This window comes from Oncorhynchus tshawytscha, linkage group LG07, assembly GCF_018296145.1.
Source record: "Oncorhynchus tshawytscha isolate Ot180627B linkage group LG07, Otsh_v2.0, whole genome shotgun sequence".
NCBI classification, from domain to species: Eukaryota; Metazoa; Chordata; class Actinopteri; order Salmoniformes; family Salmonidae; genus Oncorhynchus; species Oncorhynchus tshawytscha.
This window is the reverse complement of record NC_056435.1, coordinates 3,602,617-3,619,491: the sequence shown is the minus strand read 5'-3', so window position 1 is coordinate 3,619,491 and position 16,875 is coordinate 3,602,617. Positions and strand designations below refer to the sequence as shown.

At 41.7% G+C, this 16,875-nt stretch overlaps 1 long non-coding RNA gene across 1 annotated transcript in view; it reads right to left on the bottom strand.

Annotated features, from left to right (window-relative positions):
- Positions 1-221: 221 nt before the first annotated feature.
- LOC121846759 overlaps positions 222-16,875 on the bottom strand; it is a 30,928-nt gene continuing 14,274 nt past the window's right edge. The window contains exons 3-4 of the long non-coding RNA XR_006083679.1: positions 871-975; positions 222-577 (exon numbers count right to left, since the gene is read on the bottom strand). This is a non-coding gene — a long non-coding RNA (uncharacterized LOC121846759). The remainder of the gene's footprint in view (positions 578-870; positions 976-16,875) is intronic.

Sequence of the window (16,875 nt, the reverse complement as noted above, 5' to 3'; positions counted from 1 at the left end):
TACCCTATATCAATTATAATATATCAAATATATAACAACCGCTCATTACGCCAAGACTCATTTTGTCTTTTGAAATCCCAGCCCACTCTAGGAATCCATTAGGTTGAAGTTGTAGCTGAAACCATCAGCAAGAAAGACATCCATCAGGGTAGAAGACAGATAAACAATGACACGCCTCTTTCCTTTGCCGGCAATAATCTCAACTTTTTAATCTACTTTCATGTTGGCCCTTTCTATATTATTTACTTGGACTTCTTTCATTCCGTCTTCCATCTCTTCAGGGCGAGTCTTCCTTCCTGTCCTCTCCTTCTCTTTGTAGGGCTCATTACCGTAGGGCCGGAGACTCGCCGTGTTTCCCACACAGGGAAATAAGAACAGGACCGGCGACAGCGCTCGTTAGCGCGCTTGTCAATCATGGGCGGGCGTGAGGAGAAGCAATGAGACGACGGCGCGGAGAGGTCACTGATGAAGATGTTCATTTTCCATTCATCCATCACATCTCCCCGGAAATCAATTTACAGCACATCAACTGTATATCGCCTTGACAACACTGACTGGTGGTGGGAGGATTCAGTAGCTGGGAAAGGAGGTGGAAACAGAGGAGAGAGAGGTACAGTCATTTTGATCAAAATCTTATTTGTTTCTCCTTATTCAAAAAACATACTTCCAGTCCCTTGAAACTTTCTGAGCGTTAATGATGTTTTGATGGCTAATAAATATACTTATGTTAAATTGTTGGTAAGTGCAATTCAGAATTAGAGGAGATGAATAAAGACTATGTAAATTGCTGAAGCACACACACACTACCCGTCCCACATGCCTGCCTGTGGTTGTTAGGTATTTCTCTTTGAGATGCTGTGTGTGACTGACCGTGGGAAGGCTGAGATGGGATGTTGCTTCTCGCATTCATTTAGTTGTTGGTTTCCTGCAGATGTCAGCGCACTGCTTCATTAATGGTGTTTGTTTTAAGAAAACCTGAAAAAAGGAGGATAAAAGAGGAGAGTTCAGCTCAAAATAGAGGGAACGAGACACTGAGAATAATTGGCGATGTAAACGAAAAAAATTCTGTCCGTAGACACACACCACAAAATAACTACTTTGAACATCCCATGAAAAATGACACGTGGACATCCTTGCTTCAGACACCAGTACAGAAGAACAGGACTGGAGACAGAGATACCATAGAGAGACAGAGAGAGAGGGAGAGAGATAGAGAGAGAGGGAGAGAGATAGAGGGAGAGAGATAGAGAGAGAGGGAGAGAGATAGCGACAGTGTGTGTGTGAGAGAGGAGGAGTGAAGGGGAGACAGAGAGAGAGAGACAGAGAGGGAGAGAGATAGCGACAGTGTGTGTGTGAGAGAGGAGGAGTGAGGGGAGAGAGAGAGACAGAGAGGGAGAGAGATAGCGACAGTGTGTGTGCGAGAGAGGAGGAGTGTGTGTGAGAGAGAGGAGGAGTGAAGGGGAGAGAGAGAGAGAGGGAGAGAGATAGCGACAGTGTGTGTGTGAGAGAGGAGGAGTGAAGGGGAGAGAGAGAGAGTGACAGAGAGGGAGAGAGATAGCGACAGTGTGTGTGCGAGAGAGGAGGAGTGTGTGTGACAGAGAGGAGGAGTGAAGGGTAGAGATAGAGAGAGAGGGAGAGAGATAGCGACAGTGTGTGTGTGAGAGAGGAGGAGTGTGTGAGAGAGAGGAGGAGTGACGGGGAGAGAGAGAGAGCTTTCATTCCAGGAGATGTCATGCTGTTCCGGCAAACGGTTCTCTGTTAGGCCATCCACAGCCTGCTGTTGGTGCCGCCACCCCCGCTGTACCCACCGTGCCTTGTGCCAGAGCCCGCACCGCCACCGTTGCCAAGAGCAGCAAGTCCGTCCCTCTCCCTCTCTCCGGAGCAGATGTCACTCAATCGGCCCCTAACAGACAGACAGCCGCCGTCGTGCCAACACACTCCCGACGTGTGAAGAGAGGGTGACGGGGTACAGGGATAGGGGGCACAAGAACACAGAGTGGCCAAATATAGACTGTTCTCACCCCCCACCACGCACCCCCCTCCCTGCTAAACAGACACTTTCCTCTCTCAAGAAGACACCCCCTGCAGTCCCATGGAATATTCTAATTCTGTATCCTGACTCCTATTATCTGCTGAGTGTGTGACATCTGAATTGTAATTAGTAGCTCAGGGGTGAACAGAGAGCGAGACCCCCGAAAACAACCGATTCTGCCAGACACAGACACAAACAAACCTTTCCGTAGTTCCTTTGTTTCAACCCCACTCCAGAACCAAACCAGGAAGGATCCAGTGCAGCTTGGCCATGCAGGCCGGAAGTGATCCCAGCCCCCCCATTGGTCCATTAGAAGTCTGTGGAGGTTCTCTTTCTTCTCTAGTTCCCCAGTCCAGGATCCCCTATCAATAACCCTAAAGCCCCCCCCCCTTTCACAAAGGCCTGGGTGACTGAGGCTGGCTTCAGGGACAGGAGATAATGGGATTGAGGTGGTACTTAAATCTCAGTGAACCACAGCAGCTCAAGTCATTAGTGAATAGGATCCATACTGGGGGTGCTAATCATGGCTAATAAAACCCTGGGCTCTGCTGGAGCAGCCGACGGGGATGGGAATCTCTAGCTCTGACTCTCTCTCCATCTCTCCCGCTCTTCTCTCAGGCCTTCTCTCTAACTCTCTCTCCATCTATCTTCTCTCAGGCCTTCTCTCCAACTCCCTCTTTTTTCTAACTCTTAAAGAGGAAGAGAAATGCCTGAGAGGAGACTCGTTTCTCTCTCTGAACTCAGTCTGCTAGCCCTAAGAAACAGAAAACGTATGACCGGAGAAAACGAGGGGAGAGAAAAGCGAAGGGGGGATGAAAAAAAGAGGATGGAATTCTAATTTAGCGTTGGTGTCAGAGGACACAGACGAGGCCCTGTCCTTCCATTGAGGGATCATTAGAAGAACCACGGTGTCTCTGCCATCTAATTAGGAAAGGTTAATAAGCAGGAGAGGGCCAACCCGCTACCCAGGATGCACTCTGCTTGGGCCAGGGAGGTGACTAGAGGTCTAGCTACCCACGGATGCTCATCTTACCGGGAGTAAGAAATTACATGGGCAAATGTTTGTAGAACCTTTCGATGCCAATGCTTCCTGTAATTCCCTATAATCGTGCTTCATGCAATTATCACAATAGCCTATTATATACCTTCAGGTGGACTCCAAAGATTGGACTTGTTTTAACATTAGTCACCACTGTTCCAACTCTGTACCCTCCACCAACCCCATGTAGCCATGACAATTCATGGGTCTAAAGCCAAGCTCACCTAAAGCATTGTTTCGCTGATGGTAAGATTTGATCTGGAATGAGTCAAAATAACATTATTTTAGAAGTGGCGTGAATCACTCTGGAATTCAGTTTGGAGCACTACCTGCCACTGTCATACAAATAGCGAAGTAGAGTTGGTCCTGGTCGGTCTCTGGTCTGGTCCCCCAAGAAATATCCCAATGCCCCAGGGCAGTGATTGGGGACATTGCCCTGTGTAGGGTGCCGTCTTTCTGATGGGACATTAAACGGGTGTCCTGACTCTCTGTGGTCCACTAAAGATCCCATGGCACTTATCGTAGGAGTAGGGGTGTTAACACCTGGCTAAATGGCTAAATCGGGCCCTCATACCATCATGGCCACCTAATCATCCCCAGCTTCCAATTGGCTCATTCATCCTCCCACCTCTCCCCTGTAACTATTCCCCAAGTCATTGTTGTAAATGAGAACTTGTTCACACACGAAAACACACGAAAACACAAGGTTAAGGACACAGTAATGAATACAGGAGGTGTGTGTGTGAGCGCGAGAGTGTGTGTGTGTGCGTGTGAATTCCCCCTACAAACACATGCCAGATTAGGGAGCAGCTCTGCTGAGGTAAAAACAATGATAATGGTTACAAGCTCACCTCAGAGAAACAGAGGGTGCATTTCTTTAACACCAAAGGCTGTGTTTACAGACAGATGAAAACATCTAGTGTTCTGTTAAAGGAGTGAGACGCGGAGGATAGGAAAGGCACAGAGACGCTATGGCAGCAACACACACTGGAGTCTCTGAAGGAACAAGATTGCATTATCATACTATGCATTGCATACATACAGGAAGGAAACTAGCATCGGAATATGGATTTGCATTTTCCTTCCTCTTATTGTTTTTTTCCTTTAAAGCAAAACTGTAGGTGGTGGTACTATATTAACACTCAATGAAGTCATCCAATGTTCGAAATATTTCAGCAAATACATGCATGAACCATTAAACTATAACCTTCAAACAAGTCAGACATCACCATGACAAAGATGATTTTACAAACAAAGAGAACACACAAAACCTTCTTTAACCTTGACAATCATTTACTCAGAAAATGGATTCCCATGCTGGCCAAATATGTAATGGTGTGCTATTATAGTACATTATGCTATTTACCGCAGCACAGTCACATAGACTTTCAAATGGCTTATTGTGTGGGTATGTTATGTGATTTTTATACAGTTGTGAACGGAGATGTAATTTTGTTATTTCAGAACAACAGAGTCGCTGAGCATTAGTATAACCCCAGTGGAAAAGGTTATTGCTGTCCCTGCAGCTTCACTCGTGAGCACACGCACACACACACAAAGGGGCACGCACACACACACACACACACACGCGCGCACACACACACGCACACACACACAAAAGGCACGCACGGGCACGCACACACTCCACTCAGCCTGTGATAATGTGCCAGTGATGGTCCGACAGTGGTAATGACAGTAATGGACAGTGTGATTATGGCAGCAGTGTGTTCTGTATGCTTATCTATGCTATTGGCAGCTGTTCACCATCCATTCTTCTGTTCTTCCTACTCCTCAAAGAGAAGTTGATAGAGACACAGGCCGACAGACAGAAGACAGACAGACAGACAGACAGACAGACAGACAGACAGACAGACAGACAGACAGACAGACAGACAGACAGACAGATAGATAGATAGATAGATAGATAGATAGATAGATAGATAGATAGATAGATAGATAGATAGATAGATAGATAGATAGATAGATAGATAGATAGATAGATAGATAGATAGATAGATAGATAGATAGATAGATAGATAGATAGATAGATAGATAGATAGATAGATAGATAGATAGATAGATAGATAGATAGATAGATAGATAGATAGATAGATAGATAGATAGATAGATAGATAGATAGATAGATAGATAGATAGATAGATAGATAGATAGATAGATAGATAGATAGATAGATAGATAGATAGATAGATAGATAGATAGATAGATAGATAGATAGATAGATAGATAGATAGATAGATAGATAGATAGATAGATAGTTTCAAACCCATCCCTTTCTGTTGCTTGTCTAGGATGAAGTTGCAAATGTTCTTGTCAACTTGCTGTCTGACAAAAGAAAAGAAACAGCAATTACATTTGTTGACTGTTTCTCCTGTGCTACGATTTACATAACCTTCCACTCGCTTCCCTGAGTTTCACCTTAAAAAGACGGCACCAACAACCAAACTGACATCCCTGAGAGGGTGTTAATCAAACAAAACCATTTCTTCTATCCAACTTTCCCCCCATTCAAGTCAAAATGACAACACAAAACAATACAAAACAGCAGCAAACGCTGTCTGCCATTATTCCGAGGACGTCAGCGTGCTATTCTGTTGAAATATCAACTTCACAAGTTGGTGGGGAGGAAAGACGTTAGCGTTTTGTCTGCCTTTGTTGGTTCGGGTTTGATATGCAGTATGTGCCTTTCAAGACATTTGTTAGACTCAATTTCCCTCCGTGTTACATCAGCAGATTACATTTCAAGCAAACAAGCAGCAACATAAAGCCCCAGAACATTTCTTATAGCGAGAGAATGACAAGACATACAGGTAAAAAGAGAAGGGAAATAAAGGAAAATGAAGATGGTGGAAAAGAAAAGGAGAAGAGAAGAAGAGAGATGAGAGAAGAGGAGTGAGAAGACACTTGTATTCTCAAGTGTGTGTGCCCTTTGTGTCCGTGCATAAGGGCCAGGAAGGCAGGCAAGGACAGGCAGCGATTAATGTGCCCTAAGCAGCTCGCTCCCTCCTTCCCCCTCCCTAGGACTCTTGAGCCTCTCAAAGCCATGCACAGACAGACAGACAGACAGACAGACAGACAGACAGACAGACAGACAGACAGACAGACAGACAGACAGACAGACAGACAGACAGACAGACAGACAGACAGACAGACAGACAGACAGACAGACAGACAGAGACAGACAGACAGACAGACAGACAGACAGACAGACAGACAGACAGACAGACAGACAGAGACAGACAGACAGACAGACAGAGAGAGAGAGAGACAGACAGACAGACAGACAGACAGACAGACAGACAGACAGACAGACAGACAGACAGACAGACAGACAGACAGACAGACAGACAGACAGACAGACAGACAGACAGACAGACAGACAGACAGACAGACAGACAGACAGACAGACAGACAGACAGACAGACAGACAGACAGACAGACAGACAGACAGACAGACAGACAGACAGACAGACAGACAGACAGACAGACAGACAGACAGACAGACAGACAGACAGACAGACAGACAGACAGACAGACAGAGAGACAGACAGACAGACAGACAGACAGCTGTACACAGCCTCATAACCCCTCCTCCCCTTGTTTCTCCTTTCCTCTCCTCTCTTCTGTGTACAACTATATAAAGAAAAGAAAAAAGAAAATGGGAAGTGACACAATAAGTCCTAAACACTCACATGTATTTGCTCAGAAATGTGCCACCATCTCACACCAGATCTCACACCTTATCTCACACCATATCTTACACCAGATCTCACACCAGATCTCCTAGCTCAGCTGTAGCCTACACTTATCCTAGGTGTATAATTCATTTTTCTTTATGGTAGGATTCGGCATGTAGCCTGTTGTGCAATAAAGAGGAAGCAAGATGTTTGAGCCATTTCCTCTCGTGATAACCCAGTGATCTGATGTGCTGTACCTACTAGGCCAGGGCTAGGCCCCAGTGTGTACGTAGACTAGTGTTCACTAACCACACACTGCATTAACCTACATCACCATCTAGTGGCTCCCAGCGGTAAGACGTGTCCTTGACCTCTGCTTTGCCACAGCTCTGTTCTCTGTGTTGTTACTGTAGAACTGTCATGCAATTACAGCAACCAGCATCTGATCTGAATAAAGCACATTGCATATGTGGTGACAGAGAAATAGCATGAATAGTGGTGTGAAAGGGCTATAATCATACAGCTTTGTGGCAGAGGGAGTTGTGGAAATCCATGTGTAACGTCGGTTAGAATAACAGTAAATACTGCATGTTTTTGACGTTGGATGTGTTAGCTAGCATCGGTGTACAATGGCCACACGGTGAATGTCTATAGTAGTAGGTGTGAGCATGTTTGCTCATGTGTGTGTGTGTGTGTGTCTGTGTTCACCTTACACGTGTGTGTTCGAGCATGTGCATGTTCATTCATGTGTGTTCGCACGTGTTTGTGTGTGTTCGCACGTGTGTGTGTGTGTTCATCTCTCTGTGTGTGTGTGTGTGTGTGTGTGTGTGTGTGTGTAGGCTGCTAGCAGCAGACGTGCTGAGTTCTGAGGCCATGCTCCTCACCTCTCTGTAATGAAATCATCCAGGTCAGTGAGGCCAGGCGAGCACGCGGCCCAGGCAGGTCACCCAACAGATCGGAACTAAGCTGCTTTGACCCAGCCTGGTACCGCATGCCACACACACACACACACACACACACACACACACACACACACAGCAGCACAATGGGACCACTGTACAGGGGAGTGTGCTAGTGATTAAACACACACCGGGCACCAAAAGACGACACTGTCAATACACACACTACAATACACACACACAAACACACGCGGCGAGCAAACACACACAGCACTCGGATCAACGGGGCCAATAAGAACGGTATCTATCAAAGGTGTCTTTTAACACCTACAGTATCTGTCACTTTTCTGTCCCAGATGCTAAGATATTTCCTCATAAATTCACATGCTCTTTTCACTTATATACACGGTAAACATATCAAATGATATGCAGGGAAGGGAACAGCTAACTCAAAGTTAACTCCACTATTTGTATAGTGTTGTGAGTTGTTTAATCACTGCAGAGCCAAACCAATGAGAGTATTATTGTGATTATGAAAGAGGGAGAAAGCTTTAATCATTTGTCTTCTATTAACTAACCGCCTCATGTATTGCCCTGGGACTTCTATTAGAATTAAATCAAATAATGGAAATTTTTATATTGACAACATGTGCATAATTGTTTATCATGCAGGAAAACAATAATTCTATATTATGCCTCTGTGTGAATACATAACTACACGTATTTGTCTATTATGGAAATCACAATGTTATTATTGGGAAAATAGTGTCTATTATGATCATTATTGTGTATTATCGTTCTGCTGATTGTTAATTCAAATTTGAATAATAATTACCATGTGTATTATCATTCATTTATGAATTGAATATATAATAACTCCACATATATAATAAAAAAGCAGCATATCTGTATTAAATATGACCGTTTCTAAGAGTTTCATTACAAACATAATAATGAAATACAGTGTAACACATTCAAATGACAATATGAGATATTTTTAAAGGGTTCAACATGTATTGTAAGGTTAACGCTTGTAATGAATAGTATGAACTACAGTGCACACATGATTAACCCCGTCTTGCCTGAGCTCCACTTCCAGACGTTTCAAAGAGCCTACAGTATTTATACATTCTCTAACCCTATATCCCTCTAAAAGGTCAAGAGACAACAACAGAAACACCGCTGCCTTCTGGAATCTGTTCCTGTTTATCAGAGGCTAATCAATTATCAAGTGGCTCATTTCATGGACATCCCTGTTCCCTGATGTTCCTCCACGTCACATTTCCATTTGAGTCATTTAGCAGACGCTCATATCCAGAGCGACTTACAGTAAGTAGTGAGTGTTTATATTTTCGTACTGGTCCCCCTGTGGGAATCTAACCCATAATCCTAGCATTGCAAGCCTCATGCTCTAACAACTGAGCCACACGGGCCCACATCACATCACTCCTCGGAGTCCCAGCTCTGTCCTGCGTAACTGTTAATGGTATACGAGTTCACAAGTACAGAGTTAAGCATCGAATTAGGTGAAGAGCTGGAGCAGCCGTAGCACTGCTCCTTCACTGTCAGACTTTGAGAAGGCATGGCGGGGCAGGGGTGAGAGAGGAGGACGCCACACATGCACATATTACAAATGCAATTGTCTTTCCGAATGCGGGCGATTGTTTAGAAATTGACTTTTTGATTATTCAGTTAGTACAATAATTAAATATTCAATACCCTGGGTTTCTGGAGTCACTGAACCAGGGTGAGGATATTTAACAGGGCCTGACAGATGTTTTAAATAATGTTTATTTATCAATACTAATATAAAAGTGCCCTAAAGTGACACTCCCCTGTGACCCTGGTGGCTCTCCTCTCTAGGTCTACAGTTTCACATCACTACAAGCGTTTACATTGTAGTCATTTAACGCTTTTATCCAGAGTGACTTACAATTAGTGTATTCATCTTAAGATACCTAGCTGAGACAACCAGGTATCACAGCCGTAGCGAGTACATTTTCCATCAATAGCGATGGAGTGGTGATGTCACCTCGTTTGATGAAGAACAAATCCAAATCAAATACCATTCATTCCAGGGTTTTCTGACACAGTCTAGACCCCTGATTTTGACAAGCTAGATAATTGTTAGAATTGTGTGGCATCATAGAGTCATCCTTTCACTGAAGTCTTGTTTGTCCAGATAAAATAACCATCCAAATGTATAAATGAATAAATAAATACATGAGCATACACAAATAAATACCTAGTCAGATGTATGAATTAATACATGAATACATGAGCATATTTATTCCCAATCTCCATAGCAACACACTCACTGGCCCCAGACGACGTGAGAGAGGAAATATCATTCTATTTTAATTAGACTGCCGTTTTCCATCGCCCATTTTGAAAATATGAAATATTCTATGCATTAACATTTACAAATGTCAATCCCATTCAATATCATAGAACAATTTGCAAGTCATACAATGTAGGAAGCACATCAAGCGATGCAATATAAGACAAAAACCAAAAGAGTTTTGTGGTCTTTGGAATCCTTAACCCAGCAAGGGAGTACTGTGTACATATTGTAGCAGAGCCAAAGTAGGAAAGTAGAGTGGAGAATCATTTCCCAAACTGCAGGATACTTAGAGGACACGGACTATTGATTTCAACCCAACAGACTTGGCAAAGGCAGGAAGCAACAGGAGAGTTGCACTCTGAGGTTTTCTCCAGCATTCCTGGGTAAGTCTGTCTTCATCTCTCTCTGGGAGTTTGGTTTTAATATGTATCCAGATGATAATCAGTCCATCAGTATTCAACCTTACACACACATCTTCTTAACGTATCGTAGGTCCGGTTTGAAGTTTGATCTAACCCTCGCCAGAGGAAGTTGTTCTGGGATAAATATTTGGCTGGCCATTTGAACTAGAAGAAAGACTAGTCTGTTGAAGAATCTGCCCGGGGTCAACAGAACAAAAGACGCATTGGAAATGTTTGACCAGTTCACATATTCAGATTCCAGTCATTATTGTTGTTTCACTAAACATGTTTCATTTTGCTTCCCTGAAATAAAGAAGTGTGCTTTCCTCTCCAGTCTCAGATGTTTTCATCTTGATAGAAACTGTGAGCTGAAGCCAATCTGTTTGTTATTTTTAACCAAATACTCTAAATAGCTTTACAGTGAGCTGGTTTGGGGTACATGGCTACACTGAACAAGTTAAAATGAGATCTTTCAACAAAATGCAACAACATAAAAAAATGCCTTCACTCAGCGAACAAACACTAGCCAATGAGCCTTTAGGACCACAACTCAGAACAATAGTCTCCTTTAGACTTTTGAGTTTGAATCCGTTTACATGGCAACAGGTAGTGATTTTCAATAGAGGGCCAATGTGTCTGCATGGGAGTTCATCTGCTCCTCTAGATCAGAGAGTTTCAGTGGGGCTCAAGGAGAACATTGGGATAAGAGAGGGAACGCTTTTGTTGATGCGCAGCAATAACTTATAGTGATCCTCCATCTGCCTGTGTGATGGACGTTCGAGGGCCACTTGTGAAAGTGTGTGAGTGTGGGGTGGGGGACAGAGTGAAGGGGGAAGGGGGGGGTCAAAACCATGACCGTTGGAGTGTGTTCCAATGCACTGCATTAGAAAATAAACAAATCAGAAACAATTAAGAGTGATCTTCTGATCGAATATTCAACGACGAGCGGAGCTGAGCAACCCTTCCGTGACAAGCCATCACGCCACCTCCCGTCTATTTTACCATGTCCCGAACATGCGGAGATGTGTCTGCCACTTACATCAAATTAGTCATTAGCAAATTGAATCAACAATTAGAGCAAACGAGCTACATGGCATTATCGTCAGTTCAGTCATTTTTGTCATCTCGTCACTAAAACAACTCCAAGAGTACTTTTGTTTCCCCCAGTTCTCTCCGAACCGCTCAGCTGAATGTCAAGGCTGCTGCTCAGGGCGTCAACCCCATCGTACGCCTCGGTCATCTCCAACTACCAGCTGGGGTAAGCGTTGTTTTCGCCAAGCTAAATTTGTTTTGTTTACTCTGATGGCTCCGATGGTTGTCCCCCTCTCTCTCTCGCTCTACTTCATGTGTATTGACGGTTCTCACTCCATGCCTCTCAGTTGGGCATGTCAAAAACCATCGCTGGCGGAAACAGAAGTATCCAAATTATGCAAATGTGGGTTCCACTGATAGGAATGTTCTGTTTTAGAAATGACATCCCCTTGTCAGGAGTCAAATTATATTTGGGTAACGTCAGAGGAATTGTCACCAAAATTTGAATGTGGGTGCCTTCAACGCCATTTTCGATTTAGTCACTGATGTAAAAAATAGGCATGTTTATTTCTCTAAAGAGGGAGCATGATTGTTGTCATGAATGTTATTTAACTCAACGATGTTGCAGAAGCATTTCTTGTGTGATTTTTTTGAATAATAAAATAAAATGTTTAGCATCTGAATAAATGCATTTCAATTTCATAGTTTTTAATAAAATATGATAAACAGCAGCAGTTGGTGTATATTCCTTAAGATTTTCCACTTGCTAAGATATCAGTCACAAAGAAACATGACAGGTCTTCCTCCAAGGAGATATTATTAATCATGTTCAATTAAGTCACCAAGAAACACAATGCACAATTAAGAAGTAAACTTCATAAGAATAATTGCCTTAAGTATGTCTGAAGGAAAAAGATAAGGTTTAGTCTTTTGAGGGAAATAATAACCAACAACCCATTGATATATAGGAATAGTCAAATGTTACTTATTTGCTCTTCTACATAATTTCTGCACTGAGTAAAAAGTACCATTAAAAAATAAATATAAATTCACATTTTTCTGAAATGTCAAATTTGACTTACTTTTACTGACAAAATTGTCAAAGAATAAAGATGGACCTTCCCTATACAACGGACCACACTGTTCTGACTCACAATGATTATGTGGTGTGATCAAATAATGGATCATGTGTTCATGTGTTCACCCTCTAAAAGGCCTCCAAACCAAAAGAGTATTATCTCTATCCCACTTAACTGTCTTCAACAAGGTGGATCCTTGAAACAATGCAATGCTTACAATGGAAACACCCATAGATCAAAGTGACAAGGAAAACTCCTTTCAATTCTGTCTGGATTGGTTACAAGTGGCTCCATAGCTCCACATCTTCCATCCCTGTTAGTGGAATAAAACCTGGAATAAAAACGTGGAGTGCCTCAAACCTCTGACAGTAACAAATACAAATGGAGCCAACAACCTCCATATGAATTTTTTTTTGTCAGGCTCATTATAATATTCATGAATTTTTCTACAAGCTCAGTTCAGCAGTTTTGATTAAGCATTAATTAGCAGCCGGAGGGGAAACCAAACAAAAATAAAGGAGCTGAATCGCTAATTAAGGTGGTTGGGATGTGGGGCAGACTGTGATGCCACTAACGGCTTGGTGTTGAGGAGCAGGAGCCCGGCCAGGCCTGCTGAAGGTGTGGGTGGAGGGATCACCTAGTACCAACTCAAACCCCCCACTGTTTGTAACATACCTCACACCCTCAACACCTCAGTAGTAACCAATCCAATACCACCCTGATCATAGCCACATCAAAACCCACCATAGGAACCTGAGCAATGGAGCAACTGCCCCCCGCTTTCAAAATAAGGGGTTTTCACCCACACTTTTTTTTGCCAGAAAATGATCATGATCTATTGGGTCATTTGTCATGTTCAATGATTAGTAATGTGTTGAGCTAGTCTTTCTTAAAATTGTTGTCTTTTTTTCTATATGATATAATAATGAACAGATTGCATTTTGCACCCCCTCCCCATCACCTCAAGATAAATGGTTTTGACCACTGGAACGTTTTGCGTCCAGGTGCCACTGTTTTGGTTCAGTGCTGTTAGAAAACACTAGTTCAAATGAATAGGCACCAGCAAAATAAAATGTTTTATTCCTTTTGTTGTGCTGTTACATTTGTATAGTTGTTTCATGTCCGATGGACTCAAGGTGTCGTTACATATCATTTTAGTGCCGTGCACCACGAGCAAATTCATTGTATCATTTGACTTCGCCTGTAAGAATCCTGATGATCTTGGTAGCCTGGCATGTCTGGTTAAGATTCGTTGTTTAGCAGCCTCTGACTCCGAGTAGCCTGCCCTTCCATCAGCCGAGCAAAAGTTGCACCTTAGCACAAAACTGCACGTCCGGTGGCTCAATGCTGTCAATGTGTAGCTCGCAAGTAGATACTGATAAATAATTGGTAGATATTACATGTTTAAATCTGTGAAATAATTTTACAGGCATTACACACCATTCTGCATTTTGGCATTACACACCATCTACAGTGTTTTTCCAGCATCAATCGGTTAAATCACATTGCTAAAATGTTTTCACTCTGTTACAAACGTTACAGTCCTTGCCTGGCCCCACATGCGAGTGCACTGTGGCCGCTTCGTGATTACAATGTAGTCAAGCTGGGTCTGGATGCACCTACGCACAAAATGCACTGGATATTTGAATCTCGATAAAACAGCTCTGCTCGGCAAAGTAATTAATATCGAGCAAATACGCCATTTCTACCCTCGTTGCATCAAATATGTATGCTGCTGAGACATGTACATTTTCAACATGTTCATGGTGACATTGATGTGACAGCGCTTCAAACAATGGCGCCCAAAAAAAAGTCCATGGAAAAAGGGAAAGCAGAACGGTCAAGTAATGTGCTTGCGGACTACACTTTTGTTATTCCTCATACTTTATGATTATTCTGTGTCTTCACGATTTGTTGTGGAATATGTAGCCTACTCACTGTGGTTGTTGCTCAAAATGACACTTTAAAACAGAATGTCAAATTACAAAGAATTGACAGTAGCCTAGTCCTGCAGACTACAGATTTGTTCAAATGTAAAACCCTTTTATTTTCTCTCATCTTAAAAAGGCAAGATTCTCAAAGTAGTCAACTGTCAAAAGTTTTTGTTGTTCAAAATGTGTGGTTTTAAGAACCAAAACGCAAATGACATTATGTTTGCAGTGTTCTTTTGTTTCTCTTAGTCGAATTAGGCCTACACAATAACAAAGTATGCAGGCTGTGTATGACTATAAAGTAGCTCTTATGAAAGAAAAGGATGTAGACCCCTGCTCTAGCCCAAACCTTTCAAATATTACCCTATTTTCATTTATTTAACCAGGCAAGTCATTTTATTATTATTTTCAATGACAATGAACAGTGGGTTAACTGCCAGTTGACTTTTGTACTAATTTGAACTGGACACATCTTACTAGTCACACTAACCACTATTGAAGCATTGAATTTTTCAATATAATTTAATCCTGATAAAGCCTAGCTGACCATAAATGACATTTAGTGTCAGGAAAATTGCTTTAAAATGTTTTTAAAAAGTCATCTGGGGCTGTCCCCCAGAACCCATGCTGTGCTACAGTATAGTGAGGAGTGTTTCGGTTGAGGATAGAGTGATGTTGTTGTGAAATAAACTGGGGGATATAGCTACAGTCCCAGATACACTCATTGTTTTGCTCAAATTGAGCTGTAATATGATATCTGGTTTGTCTAATGATGGAAAAAAACTATTGAAGCATTGACAAGATTTTAATCAGCTTGACTAGACATTTCAGTATTTCAGTATTTTGTGTTTTCACTAGGGCTGTCAAACGATAAAACATTTAATCAGGTTAATCATTTGCTGTGATTAAAATTTTAAAATATCATTTTTAGTTTTATATTTTTTTTTAATCACGAAAGCTGTGATGGAAACAGGAAGTGTTGGTACAATTGTATAAATGCTGACAGATATTTTGTCCGTTCGACATGGTGGGATCTTTTTGTGTCGGTAAAATGTATTATGCGAGAAATGGCAGTGGAAATGCCTCTGTGCAAAAATGTATATAATTAGCCATCATATCAAAGTAAACTTGAAGTCACGTGATGACAGGGTGTGTGGTCCTCCACTAGGATTCGAGAAGCCATGCAGTTTATTAGGCTACAGATTAAATCAGTTATGATGAACTTCACAGGGTGGTGAAAGTGCACGGTGATGAGCTTGATGTTTCAGTCCTTTCCAATAAATATCATGGGTCTTATTCTGGTGACAAGATGGTAAATACATGACTGCTGTTTGACAAATACATGTTTTTATTTCTTCTCCAGAATAATGTCATCATGTAGACTAGCCGACCCACACTGACTCAGAGCTGTTAGCTGGAGCGCACATGTCAAGACCAGAGTAGGCACATTGTCTATTTACCACAACCGTTTTTGTGACCAAACTATCAGTCATTTAAAAAGCGATGGAAACATATTGAACTTTAGATTTTTATTCAGTACATGAAATCTAAAGCGAAAAAGTACCTATTGTGCAGTGCATCATCACACACAGATTTTTATGTGATTAGAGAAAAAAAATGTGTACCAATTTTTCTTAAGCTAACTTGAGTTAAGTGATTAACTCTGACAACCCTAGTTTTCACCAAAGCAGGTTTTAAAAGAACCACACTTATGGTCATGGATTGGTTTGCAAAGGGAGGGTATATTACTGGAAACTTTTTACCAGAATTTTGGTAATTTTCAAGCTATTTTAGTAATTTTATCAGATGACATCTAGTGGCATTTTTGGGTACTTCAGATTCTCACAGGTGTCTGTCATTATCTCTGGTCCTCTGTGTGGCCTTATCACATGTAAAATAAAAAATCTAAGATTATTCTTCAAATGTCATGACAAAGCTGTAAAACATCCTAAATATAAACCATCAACTTAGTGAATACCATTAGTGTTAAATATGAGGGTTTCAGCTGAAATATCCTTTATATATTTTTTACTAAATTGAATGTATTTAACTACGTCAATGTCTTTGTTGTAAATGTGTTGTCGCCAAACTAGTGGTACTTGCGAAAAAATACAATAGTTGGAAGAGTTGCAAAGTTAATTGAAAATAATGCCATTGTTGATTAGGTGCTTTTTAAATTAATTAGGCTATTTTCTCTTGAACCATATGGTCTATCCATTATATGAACAAAAAAAATGTACAATACAAACTATATGTGAATATATATATATATTTAAGTTATTCAAGAATAAATTACCAAAGTTACCATAGATTACCTGTTAATTACCAAAATGGTAACTTTAGTAAATTACCAGTAGCTTTGCAACCCTAGTCATGGGTAAAAAGTATTGGTCTGTAATTCAGTCTGTTAATCTCTACATCTG